Below are 14,272 nucleotides of genomic sequence, written 5' to 3'. Positions count from 1 at the left end.
AACCCCAAAATGAAACTAACTATAAGGAGACTAATAGAGCTGTGCAGAGGATGAAATTCCATTTCCTAAAGAATTTTGAAATTTGACTTCATTCCAAATTGGAATGAAACCTGAAAATTCCAAAATCCCTCATAAAGAAAATTTAAAAAAATTGTTTTGGGTCAATTAAAACATTTTTTGCAATATAAGATACAAAATTTAAAAATGCACAATGATTTTTTTTGTTTTGAAATGATTTTCAATGTCTTGTTCTGAAAATGTCAAAACAGGACATTTTGACATCGTTGGTTTTCTGGTTTTCTTCTGAAATGAAATTCCATTAAAACTAAATCGATTTTGTGACGTGTTTCAGCTTTGACAGAACTGAATATTCCTACAGAATATGGCTTTCTCTGTTTCTGCAACCATCTCTACAGATGACTATTTTGTCCTATTTGTCTGCTTCTCTCTTCACCTCTTTCCCCACGTTGTGCTGTGCAATCCAGACCAGTGAGAGGCTGTGTCACCCCTTCTCTGCAACCTTGGGTGTCTCACAATGCTTTGCTGCTGGGGCTCCTCCCAAACAGGATGCAGGTTACATCCTGAGTGTCTGTATATAGCCATAACCTGGTCTAGCAACTCTGACCCCAGCTGCCTGTTAGCAGACCCCAGCTACACTCTGGCATTCAGCAGCCTTGGTTATCACTAGCTGGGTGAACCCAACACACTCCCAGTCCTGGATTTCCCCCCCCCCCAGAATGTGTGTTCTGGACAATAGTAGGTCCATTGCCCCTCTAAGGATATCAGTATACAAACGTTTGCTATCATAATTGGAATTACCTATATGGTTCAGTTTAAAGAATGCTGGATTAGTTTTAATTAAAGAATAAAACAAGTTTGTTTAATTATAAAGAGATTAAGTGAGTACAAGTATAAGGCATTAAAGTTAGAAATGGTTACAAGAAAAATAAAGATAAAATGCTTTCTAAACTTAACAAACTAGACTTGGTTCAAAGTGAAATTCTTACAAGCTCCCAGCAACAGGGCTAACCAAATTTCGGGTCACAATCTGCTCCAAAAGTCCATAGGCTGTTTCTTTTGTCATCTTACATGGAAAAGAGATAGATAGATAAGGAAAGAGAACTTGGGGTGTTTTTACTTCTTTTATAATTCAGTCACCCTTTGAAACTGCATTTTCCTGGGGGTTACCACTAGATAAAGTTCCTTCCTGCTGTGAGGATGGAGACTAAGGCTTTGTCTACACTGGAACCTGAAAGACAGAACTTTTGAAAAAAAAAAACCCACCTCTGAAAGCCAAAAGTTTTGCTGACAAAAAGTGGTGGTGTGAACAGTGCTTTGTCCGCAGGAGAGCTCTCCAGCCACTCGTTGAAGGTGGAAGTTTTTTTGTCTGCGGAAGCGCTCTCTCCTGCCGACAAACAGCAACTACACTGTGTGCCTTTTAGCAGCACTGCTGTAGTGGCACAACTGTGTCACTAAAAGGTGTGTAGTGTAGACAATAGCCAAAGAGACTGGTGGTGAAAAGCTCCTGTTTGCTAAGATGCAGATCTGTTTGTTCCTGCCCTGCTTCCTTTCTCAAGAATAGCCACTTGGTAGGTGATTACCTATCAGCTTTGGTGACACCTGGCTAGAGGTTTCAACTTGTCCTTTGTCTTTGAGAAACGGATTTACCCACTCCCCAGACTTGTCGGGAAAACACACTTCAGTCATGATTTCACCTTTTGTTCACAAACTAATATATTGCTACATGCATTCCACCATGATATTATTAGCCAGCAAGCTATTAGTTTTCAAACAATATCGAAGCATATTTTGTACAAAGATTATTACAGTGATGTGTAGAGTGTGAATACAGGGTGCATGTGGTCACCATTTGTACAGATGACTCTTCTGTCTTATTGTCTACTTCTCTTTGCGCTGCTTTACCCACAGTCTTCTATGCATGGATTGCCCTTTTGAACTGGTCTGCCAAGCCACTAACCTCTCCCCTTTGACCTGTGATGAAGGAAAGACATTCATTTATTCTTAAACAATAAGTGTTTGCTCCATCATGGTGTGCATAAGCTTTTGCTGATAACATTATTTTATTGATGTTAGCTCTGTCCATCCTCCCTTATTCTCATTACTGTTTTGTTACCCCTCCATTTGACATTAGGTCCTGAGCCAACAAGTAGTAGTGTGTAGGGAGACTGCTGTGCTTGTGCCTGGCACATTGCAGAACTGGGGCAATAGATTTTAAGATCTTCAAGACAGTGACCATGTCTTCCTGTTTGTACGGTGAGGCAACTACCACATTCTTGGATAGTGTCAAATAAATACTAATAATTGTGTTGGCCTGTGTGAAGTAAGTACAAAAGTAAACTGAGCAGTCTAAACAGCAGAAAGTAAATAAGGTTTTCCAAATATATTGGTTTTAATCTAAGGAGTAATTAGTAAGATCTGGAAGGTGTTTTGAAGCTGACAATGATTTTTTCACTATTCTTTACATCTTCTTTATTTAACAGACCTAGACTTACAGGCAATAGAATTAAATTCAGCAGTAAGCAATATACGCATCCACTTGCTTCTAGCCAATAGGAAATAATGAGTTTGAGCAGCCAGCACTGAGGAGCAGAAATAGGATATAAGTGGATACAATGTGTAATGTTGTCCACAGCTGAGTAGGTGTCTTTTTATTTACAATTTCCTTTGAGACCAAACTATTTTAAGTCAAAACCCATTCATTCTCCAAGTCAGAGAGATATAAACGGATGAAAAGCTTGTGAGGACTGGGGTTTGCTTGTTTGTTTAATGCCCATCTGGATTTAACAGGGTGGAGGCCAGGAAAAAAATAAATGAAAAAAATATATAAACTCACATATCACTACAATACACACTAGCTTCAGAGTCTTTGCTTATAGGCTGCAGGAGAGATTTAAGTACCAAATGTGGCTCAAACTTTCACGTTTTTTTTTTTTAATTGAGGGTTTATACCATATGGCAGAGGTCCCCAAACTGTGGGGCATGCCCTCCCTAAGGGGGGTGGAGGAACAGCTGGTGGGGCCTGGAGTCCCATAGCCCTTAGTATGGGATGACTCCCCTTCAGTGACTCCCTCTGAGACCCCACTGATCCTTGGGTAGGGAAACTCCCTTGGGACCACCTGCTACTCTGTATGGCATATATATCAGGGGTGGCCAAACTGTGGCCCATAAGCCGGATTCAGCTCTTTTACAGTTAAAGTGCAGGGGGGGGGATGGGAAGCTCCCGGCATCTGCCCTGCAGTGGGGTGGTGGAGCTAGGGGCTTCCACCCTGCAGGGATGGGGGTCTCAGGGATTCAGCCCTGTGGGGTGCGCCGGCTGGGGGCTTCAGCAGGAGCGAGGCTGAAGCCCCCAACAGGTGCCTCCTGCAGGGCTGGAGCCCTGAGACCTCTATCCCTGCAAGTCTGAAACCCCAAGCCCTTGTAAGTGCCTCCTGCAGGGGAGCCCCAAGCCCCAGCAGATCCCTCCCGTGGGGCTGGAGCCCGAGACCCCCCTTCCTGCAAGGCTGAAACCCCCAGGCCTGGCAGGCATACTCCACTTCTTGAACTTCTGAAGATTGTTAGATGCAGCTCAGAGCCTCAGGGTCACTAACTTTGGCCACTCTTGGCATATCCTATATGGTCAGGGGAACCAATCTCCCCCCACCCGGCCGCTCCACAGACCCCTGTCACATGACAGAGGAGGCCGTGCTATGCAGCTTCTGATAGGCCCTGTGCATTGTTCTCTGTGATTGGCCTGCTCTCAGACCCCCCCCTCCCACGTGAGGGGGGCGAGTCACGCGATTTCCGGGAACCCGTCAGGAAGAGACATAAACAAAACAAACCCCAAAGCAGCATGGAGGGTCCGGGCCGGAGCGGGATGGGCGACGCCCCCTACTGAGATATCCCTTTCCCCCGCGGGGTCGGGGGGACGCCAGGTGAGGGACAGGCTGCTGCAGCAGCCTCGGGCAGGGAGGGGTCGTGGGGGTGGCGGTAGCAGCAGCAGCAGCAGGTCTGACAGGGCGGAGGCTATAGAGACTGTTGCACTAGTAGCCCATGGAAGGACAAGGGCTGGGGGCAGCGGTGTGGAGGCTGGTGCAGTCCTTCCCGGGGTGGGGGGTGGCTGCATGTATTGCCCCTTTAACCCAGCAGAGGGGTACAGGGGCTGCAGCCAGAGTAGGTCAGGAGAGTCGCTGATACACACCAGGAAGGACTGGGGTACTGAGGCTAGGGTAATCCCAGGGTGAAAAAGGGGTGTGTCTGCCTCCGATTCCCTCTTCTGGTTTTGGAGAGGCGCATGGGAGGGGAGAGGTACCACGCTGATAGAGATGTGGAGGGCAGGAGACACTTCCCTGTGCTCCTTCAAGGGGGCGGTTGTTGGTAGTATGATCGGAACAGCCCCGTGCTAGGCAGATGTCTGAGTTTCTCTGCTTCCGAGCTGTCTGACCCGTTGGCACAGTTGATTGTACTGCTGTCGTTTCTTAGGCCTTTGGTATGTTTTGGAATGAATGTCTGCACGTTAGTAGCAGAAGGAGTTGAAAAAGACTGCAAAGGAAAGCAGCAGCATGTGCAGGGGCGTGCACTGAGTTAGCAGTGGCCTGTCGGCTTCCATTGCAACCTACATCTATCAGGCGTCTGTGCCGTGGCACTGGGAGCAGAGCCTGCACTGTACGATCATGGGGATTAAAGCGCCTTCCTTCCAGGGGCTTTGTGGGTTCTGGTAGTATGGATGAAGGGATTGTTTAGCCCTCAGTATATAAGGGATCAGTGCAAATAGGGGAGACAGGCGACAGCTGGGTGGGAAACGGGTGAGGGAGTCTCCCAACTCAGCCCCGTGACTCTATGTAACTAGTTTGTGGTTGTGGGGCGGGGGATCCGTGGGCTCCTGGAGGAGTCAAAGGCTTGTGACAGGCCTGGAAACTAGCTGGAGATCCGTCCTTATTTCCTCCCCTATAGGGGGATTTGTGGGGCGAATTTAGCTGCCTGCGAGCCTCCTGCGCCTGTCTCCCCCCCACACCCCCCATGCCTGGACGCTGTAGTTGGTGAGAGTAGGTTCCATTATCCCTCCCTCTGAAGCGAAGTAGCCCCCCCCCTTCCTTTCCTTTGAAAGTGGGGGGAGCGGCACTGCCTAGCTGAGGAGCCTATGAAAGTGATTTGTTTACATGTTGCCTCACACTAGCTTGAAAGAGCCGCTGGGCGCGTGAGTGGCGGCGGTTCGGACCAATGGGTGCGAGATTGGGAGGTTGGTTGGCCAATCAGGTTGGGAAGGGGGTGGGGCGGGCTGTGTGGCGGGTTAGGCTGCGCTCGGTGCTGGTTGGTGGGGCGGCCATGTTGGCTGGGAGGTGTGTTAGTGGGTCAGGAGGAGGGGGCGAGGCCCAGGCACAAGGGGTTGGCGAGGGGAGACAATGCCTGTGGGGCCTGGGTCGGAGGTGGGGGAGGCAGGCGGGCGGGCTCAGCCAGGGGTGTGCTAGGAAGAGTAGCTCCCTTCCCCTTTGAGGTGGCGGGGAGAGGCACAGATAGGGCTCCGGGGCGATGCAGAAAGGGGAGATTCCTGATCCAGGTGATTGGGCTGGAAGGTTGCGCTCCTGCTCTCTGAAGTCAAGGGGATGTCAGGAGGCACATGCAGGACAAGAAGTAATTTACAAAACTAGTGGAACACTTCCTCTGCTGCTCTGACTACCCCACACATACCCAGACCAGCTCCCCTAGTTACCCTCTGACTCAGGGCAGACCTAATTCCTTGCTGTCACTCGCAGGACTTCTCATCACTAATATTGTTTGTTTGTATCAGAAAATTGAGGGTAAAACATCTTCATTTATTGTTAAGGAGACAGATTCTCTGTAACTTGGTTCTTTAAAGTTATGTTCTCTCTCTTTTCATGCTTAAACCCTCCCTCCTTCCCCCATGAGTCTGTTCACTTCTGACTTTTGTAAATGAGGAATAATCATACACAATATTGATGTTCTGCAAAAAACGTTTGATCTAAAATTCAGAAAATGTCATAAACTGTTCATTAACTATTCTAGAAATGTGGAGTTTAATCCAATATTAACCTGAATTACTTCCCTTTTAAAACAAATTAAGGTGTTTATCCAAGCATGAGTTTTCTGATCATCCTTCTTTCCGTTCTTTTCTTATAAATAAGAAAATATTAACATTCCATGAGATCATTCCTATAAGGAGCTTTGTATTGACGGATCCTGGTACAGAGCCTCTTTCAAATCAATGTGTCACCAAATAGGTAAACTTCTGCACCTACAAGGACCCTCCTCTACATCAATGGGGCTTTCAGCTGGCATCTGCTTGCCAGGGAGCTTTTTGTATGATTAGGGCCTTTTTGGTGAACTACTGAACTTCTCCATCCCTTTGAGTTATGAGGCGTGCCCTAATCTCATTCCTGTGATTTGACAGTTCCTTAATACAACTGTGGCGTGTGCATAGGTGAGGCACGCTGTATTTTTTTAGAGGATTATTTTCAGTAACTGATGCAATAATTAGTGTTTTAATTTCAGGACCAGAATTCTTCTATCTTTCGTTCTGAACCAACCAATTAAAACGTTCCACTTTTTTCAAACTCCAGTACAGATTAGATTCTTTATTTTAAGTTTTTAACTGTACACACTGAAATATTAATTTCTGGATTGAAAGCACAGTAGGCCTGTTTTGTTCACAGTGTAAAGCAGTGGTAACTCCTTGAAGTCACACTGGTGTAAAACCAGTATAAGTGTGATGAGACTTGGCTCATGGTCTTTCAAGCTGTAAGAGACTTGAATTAAAAATAGAGTAATAAAAACGTGGGCTAACATCTAGGTTGCATATGTCAGACAGCTTACTTCTGAGCACAGCTGAAGTACTCTTGTGGTTTTTTTAATTATAACATTTACACTTCTTTTTTGGAGTAAGAATAATAGATGTAGATACAGAAGTTTTGGGGGGGACCTGGTGCATGTTCATTGTGGGCAGCCTTAAGGGGTGGAAACTGCTAGGTCTTAGATATTTTAGGTGATTGGTATACTTTGGATTGTCAACTAACCTGGTATGGTTGATGTTGAAGGAAAGTGGATAATGATCACATGGCCTGTAAAACTCATTGCTTGATAGTACAGCTCCTGGAGTGAGAAATGAGTTATAATTCTCAGTACTTTTTGAGTACAAACACTAGCTAACTTATAACGGATTGTCTGTGTTTGATAGAGGCATTATTTAGTGGTCAGAGGATACCAGCTCTGATGCATCATACCACTTAACCCTATACGCCAGTTTTCCCAACTGTACAATGAACAAATTATTTATCTGCATCAGAGAGATTCCTTGAGGATCAAGCATATAAAATCCTATGAGACAATTTATTTGAGGTACAGTAGAACCTCAGAGTTACAAACACCAGAGTTAGGAACTGACCGATCAATCTCATACCTCATTTGGAACCAGAAAGTACGCAATCAGGCAGCAGAAACCAAAAAAAGCAAATATTGTACAGTACTGTGTTAAACACAAACTACTAAAAATAAAGTGAAAGTTTAAAAAGATTTGACATGGTAAGGAAACTGTTTCTGTGCTTGTTTCGTTTAAATTAAAATGGTTAAAACAGCATATTTCTTCTGCATGGTAAAGTTTCAAAGCTGTATTGTTATTTTTCAGGTGTAAACTTTTGAAAGAACAACCATAACTTTTTGTTCAGAGTTCCCAACTTTTCAGAGTTAGGAACAACCTCCATTCCCAAGGTGTTCGTAACTCTGAGCTTCTACTGCAACACAGAATAACCAATATATAGGAAAATCTGCCTAACAGATTGGTGCTAGGGCAGTGTTTCCCAAACTTGGGACACTGCTTGTTTAGGGAAAGCCCCTGGTGGGCCAGGCCAGTTTGTTTACCTGCTGCATGCGCAGGTCCAGCTGATCGCGGCTCCCACTGGCCGCGGTTCGCCGCTCCAGGCCAGTGGGAGCTGCAGGAAGCGGCGCAGGCCAAGGGACGTACTGGCCGCCGCTTCCCGCAGCTCCCATTGGCCTGGAGCTGCGATCGGCCGGACCTGCGGACATGGCAGGTAAACAAACCGGCCCGGCCCACCAGGGGCTTTCCCTAAACAAGAGGCGTCCCAAGTTTGGGAAACTGTGCTAGGGGATGATTACTTGAATGTGTTGTCTTAGGCTTTAAAGTGTAGCCTGTGCCAAGACTCATTTTAAGAAAAAATAAACACTTCTGGTTTTGTTCATTTACATTTCCTACAGGTTTCTGGATGGCATGGGCAATTGGATTATATTTTTATCAGTTGTTTGATAATGGATAAATTGACTACACTTGCACACTTCTTGGCTATAAAATATGTGAGTTTGAATATTTTGTGTTGAGATGGCAGTTAATATCATAACTTTTTTCATTTCCATAAATATAAAATATAATTCCACAATACGAGGACTTAGAATAAGTTTACATTTCCCTTCACCCAGAAGTTTTCTGAACATTAAGGATTTCTTCCTTCTCTGCGCCCCTCACATCCTCCTCAAAGACTCTGCTCTAACCCTGTACCCTGCACTGGCAGAAGAGTGGAGACGATGACTTCATATTCTACATCTCTATAGCATTGCTTATGCTAGGACACTCCTTCCAAAAGATCAGTTATATAATTGCTTAGTTTTGTTTTCGTTTTCTCTCTTCATTGTTCTTTTCCTAACAGTGAATTCCCTTGAAACATAAGCAGAAGAAACCAGTTTCATCATTATCTCTTGTGGAAAGTAATTCTTTTCTAGTTTTACAGTACTTTGGTAAAATCCATATACTAATTAATCCCTTTCACAGTTAAAATTGATTCCTAAAAGTATTAAAAGATCTTAAGAATTAATTGAAAGCTGTTAATAACTTGCCTGAAAATAGTGTAACCTGTAGCACTTGAATACAGATGAAAATACAAAACAGTCCTTCACTGCTGCACTTAACCTGCTGCAGTTTTCCACTTTGTCTGATGAGGTTTTTCTCGAATAAGATGTCCATGCAGCAGGTGTTCAGAGGAAAGTGGTGCTGGTAGTATTTAGGGTGACCAGATGTCCCGATTTTATAGGGACAATCCTGATTTTGGGGTCTTTTTCTTATAGAGGATCCTGTTACCCTCCACCCCCGTCCCGATTTTTCACATTTGTTGTCTGGTCACCCTAGTAGTATTAGAGTTTAAAGATGAATGTAGTGTAGTGGTTAGAGCAAGAATATGAATCAAGATATCTGGGTACTATCCCCAATTCTTCCACTGACTTGCTGTGACCTGGAGCAAGTCACTTAACTTTCCTGTACTTCAAATTCCCTGTCCTTTTAGAAGAGGAATAATGATGCTTACCTTTTGAGATCCGTGGGCTTACGGTGCTATTGTTTGAATATGTTGCTATTAGCACCTACAGCAGCAGAACAGTGAGGCAGGCGGGGCTCAATGATTTAAAAATATTATTTGGTCTGATATGTCCATTCAAACACCAGCCCCTTTGCCCACCCCAAAATGCACAGAAAAGTTAACATTTTATTACAAAAGGGATAGGTGTGGTTGGTGGGTTTTTTAAGAATCTTAAGTGCAACAATATTGTTTAAAGTCTCTTTGAAATATGACATGCAGTGAAAAAGCAGAGATCAGTTGCTGGCATCTATTAGTCTGCTTATGTAATATGCAGAAATGAAGCATGCCTGAGTAACCTTTGAGCTATTTGGCTGAAATTCTTGCATAAGGATATGTGTTCAAATAAACTATGAATTTACTCTTTATAATCTAGTTACCATACTCTTCTTGTTTGCTGTAGTAGTTAAAGTTATTAATAGTATGGATCACTGTTTTGTGCAGTTATAGCCCAGTGGATGCCTGCTTGCAGACAACGGGTTCTGTTTAATACAGTGGTGGCCAACCTGTGGCCCACGGGCTGCACGCGGCCCATCAGGGTAATCCACTGGCAGGCCGCCAGACAGTTTGTTTATATTTGCATGGCCGCACACTGTTCCCAGTGGCCGCGGTTCGCCGTTCCTGGCCAATGGGAGCTGTGGGAAGTGTCGCAGGCCGCAGGGATGTGCTGGCTGCCGCTTCCCACAGCTCCCATTGCCCGGGAACGGCAAACTGCAGCCACTGGAAGCTGTGGGTGGCCATGCAAATGTAAACAAACTGGCGGCCCGCCAGCGGATTATCCTGATGGGCCGCAGGTTGCCCACCCTGGTTAATAGTACCACTTACAGGTCTTGAAAACCAGTCTGCTTTTGTCAAATAGAAATTTTGTTTTGGGAGAGTAATCTCACTGGGGAGAGGGAGCAGAGCAACTGGAGCTGCTGGTTCTTTCTTCTGAGGGAAAGAGGCAAACCTGGAAGCAATATGATCCTCGGGCCTACTACTCTAAGATGAAGAGTGGAAGAATTTGATAGCAGAAAAGTTCAGCAGGGCAGCATTTTCTTAAACTGTGGGAGGAGAGCTGGGGAGTAGAGTGTCCTGAGCTGTTCCTTGCTTTTCAAGATGGGAGCAGAAGCCAAAAGGCACAATGGCTCAGGTTGTGCTGCTGCAGTTTTATCAGGATCCTGGTGTTGGAGGAGGTGAGGGAAATGAGCCTCTGGGCAGGTGCAGGTGGATGCATATATAGGTTTGGGGGGGAGTTTCAACATGTATTTATAAACTCATAGATATTAAGGCGAGAAGGGACCATCATAATCATCTATTGTTGGAGGAAGACATTCCACCCTTCAAAAAAAGAGATCCATCTTCAGTGGGTTGGGGCGAGAAAGGGGAGTGAGACTTAAAATATAAGGGAAGAGGTATAGAACAGAACTTAATGTAGGGAGACAAACGTGGGTTGAGGGGAAGATATGATGTCCATAACAGAAAACAAAGTGAAATAAACTCAGGAAGAGGAAAGAAGCTATAACAAAAACACAGGAGACAAATCTAGTTAACTTAAAAAAAAATTATTGTTAATGCTACAGCTAAGTACAGTACACACACCTAGCATATACTGTTGTTCTTCTTGAATTACATGGGCATAGTTTTGGGGGATGTGACATCTCTGGCATTCTTCGCCTATGCTAATAGGCTTTGTCCTCAGGCCTAACAGGTGTTTGGGGAAACTTTAAAGTTATATTTCTTCATCTTCCAAATCATGTACAAATATTAATGTCAATAAAATATTGATTAGTACACATGGGAAGTCATGAAAACATGTTTTCTCCTCCCTTTCTTCTGGTATTAAAAATGGAACTTTGACATATTAATAGCAGCTGAAACACTTCTTATGATAGTGAAAATGTAATTGTTTATGTAATGCACTTTAACTCTGTAACTAAGTGCTTAGCTGCTGTGATAATAGGCACTGTGCAAGTTCTTAACAAAAGATATAGCTATATTTACTATTTTCAAACTGTACAAAATGTGCATCTAACATCACAAACATGAAATAGCAATCTTGCTCATAACTAATTAAAGTACAAAATTCATATTGCAGATTGAGGTGCACTGTATATTGTAAAGCCATTCAGCTAGATTCTCTTGCAGTTGTTTGGAAATTTCTCTTTGGGGTTTCTTTTGAGTGAATTTAATGCTGGTGAAAGGTGATGGATTTACAACCTGGGAGAATAAAATATAACACAGGAAGTGGCAATGCGAGCTCCCCTGCACTACCACATCAATGTAACAACCCTGACATTGGAAGGTCCAGCTTGAAAGATGTCTCTGTGGTTCATTTAGCATTTCTATTAAGATCCACCAGCAAGATAATCAGTTAGAAAACTCCACTGAACAGGGGTTGGTTATAACTTTATGATCACAACCCACGTGGAGCATCAATGATTTAGAAGTGAAAGGGTGTATTACATTACCAATGCCCAGTATCCTTTAATGTTTATTTAAGGAATTAATGGAACTCTCTTAAAGGGCAAGTACTCCCATACAACTGTGCAAGTGTACTGATCTTCAGTATTACTTATACTCCTATTCTAGGCCCCCTTTCAGTTCTTTCCATTCATTCAAATTTGTATTCAGTATGCTGAATCCTGATCTGCAGCACCCCTGCTAGTCTGGTCTAGTGTGGTCTTAAGCACAGACTGTTTATAATGGATGAACTGTATAGTAGTTTTATGTGGATAAATAGGTCCTTTGAGATCCACAAACTCATTTTCCTTTCCAACCAATTCAGATTTTAAACCCATGTTTCCATAGACATTGTCGATTGGTGCATTAAATTATAATCTACCAGCCCCAGAAAATGTTAAGTAAGTTTAATTTTTTTTTTTTTTGTTTTATCATAAAGATTTTGATGATTCCAGGGAATTTAGGAATGGAAAAGAATAAAAGGCAGACCTGCTCTATAGTAAATGTGGAGAACACAGTAGACTAAGAATCTCTAACTGCGTCATTAGCTTGTGCCCCTCACTGTTTCTTACCATTTAATTGTCTTGTCCTCAAAACTACCAGTAAATACCAGAGGTTACCCATAGAGTATGAACATTAGCATTTATCTAAGTATGATTGAAGTACCATCATTGAAGTGTTCTGATGAGATTTTGGACTAAGAACAAAAACTTACAAGATATACGAAAAAGAATGATTATTTGAATACATTCTGCCTAGTCAAGTAAGGGCACGAGACATTTGAGAATATGACACTATGAGTTTATGTTGGAGATCAACAACTACCATACTTAAATTTATGAGCGTTTGATATGTTCCTTAATAACCTTCATAACACTTGCAGACTCTGGAGATTGAGGAGCAGAGAAGCTTTTGGGAAGTGTCAAATCATTACTGAACCCATTGCCATAGGGCTTTGGGCAAAATTCTGCCCCGACTTTATACCTTGTGTATCAAAGGCAGTGGGGTTGTATGGATTGTAAAAAGGGAGAATTTGACCTTGACACTCCATAGACTTGCAGTTTCAGATATTCTGGATGCCAAAAATCATTAAGATGCTGGCATATTAAGTTTATAGAAGATAAAATTGATCCCTTTGAACATACAGAATTGCAAAGAGACTCTGACGTGCAAATTAGTATTGAAAGATGAGATCCATTTCCTCAACCCTGCCTCCCGTCCTCCATCCCCCCAGCTACAAATATAAAAAGCCAGGCTCCAAAATGAGTTTCCATACTTTTTTTAAAATTTAAGTTAAAGTGCAAAGTTTTGCTCCTGCATTAGACTAATGAGCAATTCTATTTTGCGACCGAATGTGAAATTTCACAGCATTGAGCAAGCTTGCTCTGTAGATGTCTCTTCTTTGTGTAGTTTTCAGTGCACTGAGACAGACAAGGACTGCACACTTGATGCCCTGAGGCAGTCTCCCAGAAAGTTTAAACATCAGTTGTCACAAAAATAAAAAAGGGATTGTTGGAAATATGAGGCTAGAAAGAAAATCTTACTTCAGAAAAGACTGGCTGGTTTTTATTTGACATGTAGGCCCTAAAAGGGGTGGCTTCATTGGAAGCATTCGCATTGTCTTACTGAGGACCTGTCTTGCCTAGTTAAAATTTGGGCTATCTGAAACTTTGTGGGTTTTTATTTTTGTTGTTGTTGTTGTTTATATTTGTGATTCTGCCATTTAAAAACCACTTTATTTTGCTGTGGCATGAGCTTTGTTTGCATTCTGTTTCACTTACCTTAAGATATAAATGACTTTTTAAAAATACTAAATTCAATATACAAAATGTTAGACTACCTCAGTGGGAAGGAATAATTTACCTTCCTGTGTTAGTTCGTCTGTAAAGGGATTCTTTTTTTCCTGGCATGTTTACTCTGCTGTAGGAGAACATTACTAGTGCTATTTCTGCATTTAAAAATGACAATAAACTTAAGTAATCTGAGCAAGTGGTTTCACTTTTAGAAGAGATTTGTGTGCAAAATAAAAAAATACATTAAAAGAAATGGAAATGTTTCAACTGATATTCCTGCACTGTTGTTTCAGGGTTGATAGTTGGGATTTCGGTTTAATACTTATACAACACTGCTGCTGTCTGATTTATCTAGGCAGTGCATATCATTCCTTAAAGAGACTTTCATGTTTTTGGGGGTGTGGGAAGGAAGGCCAATAAATATTTGGCCAAATTCATCCCTGATGTAACAGCCTTTGTCAGTGGAATTACACCAGGAATGAATATGGCTAGTTAGTTCTGATGTATAAATCAGTTTCTCCTGCACTCACCATCATTTATCTTCTGAGCTTTTTGTCATGTTTGCACCAAGTACTTCGCTTTTTCATAGCCTTGCTTCCTCATGCGGTTACAAATGCAGGATTGCCTAAATAAGGGCTCCTTTCCAATCATGCATTTGAACTATCCAAG

The sequence above is a fragment of the Trachemys scripta genome, chromosome 8, assembly GCF_013100865.1.
Source record: "Trachemys scripta elegans isolate TJP31775 chromosome 8, CAS_Tse_1.0, whole genome shotgun sequence".
NCBI lineage: Eukaryota > Metazoa > Chordata > Testudines > Emydidae > Trachemys > Trachemys scripta.
This window is presented reverse-complemented; position numbering follows the sequence as displayed.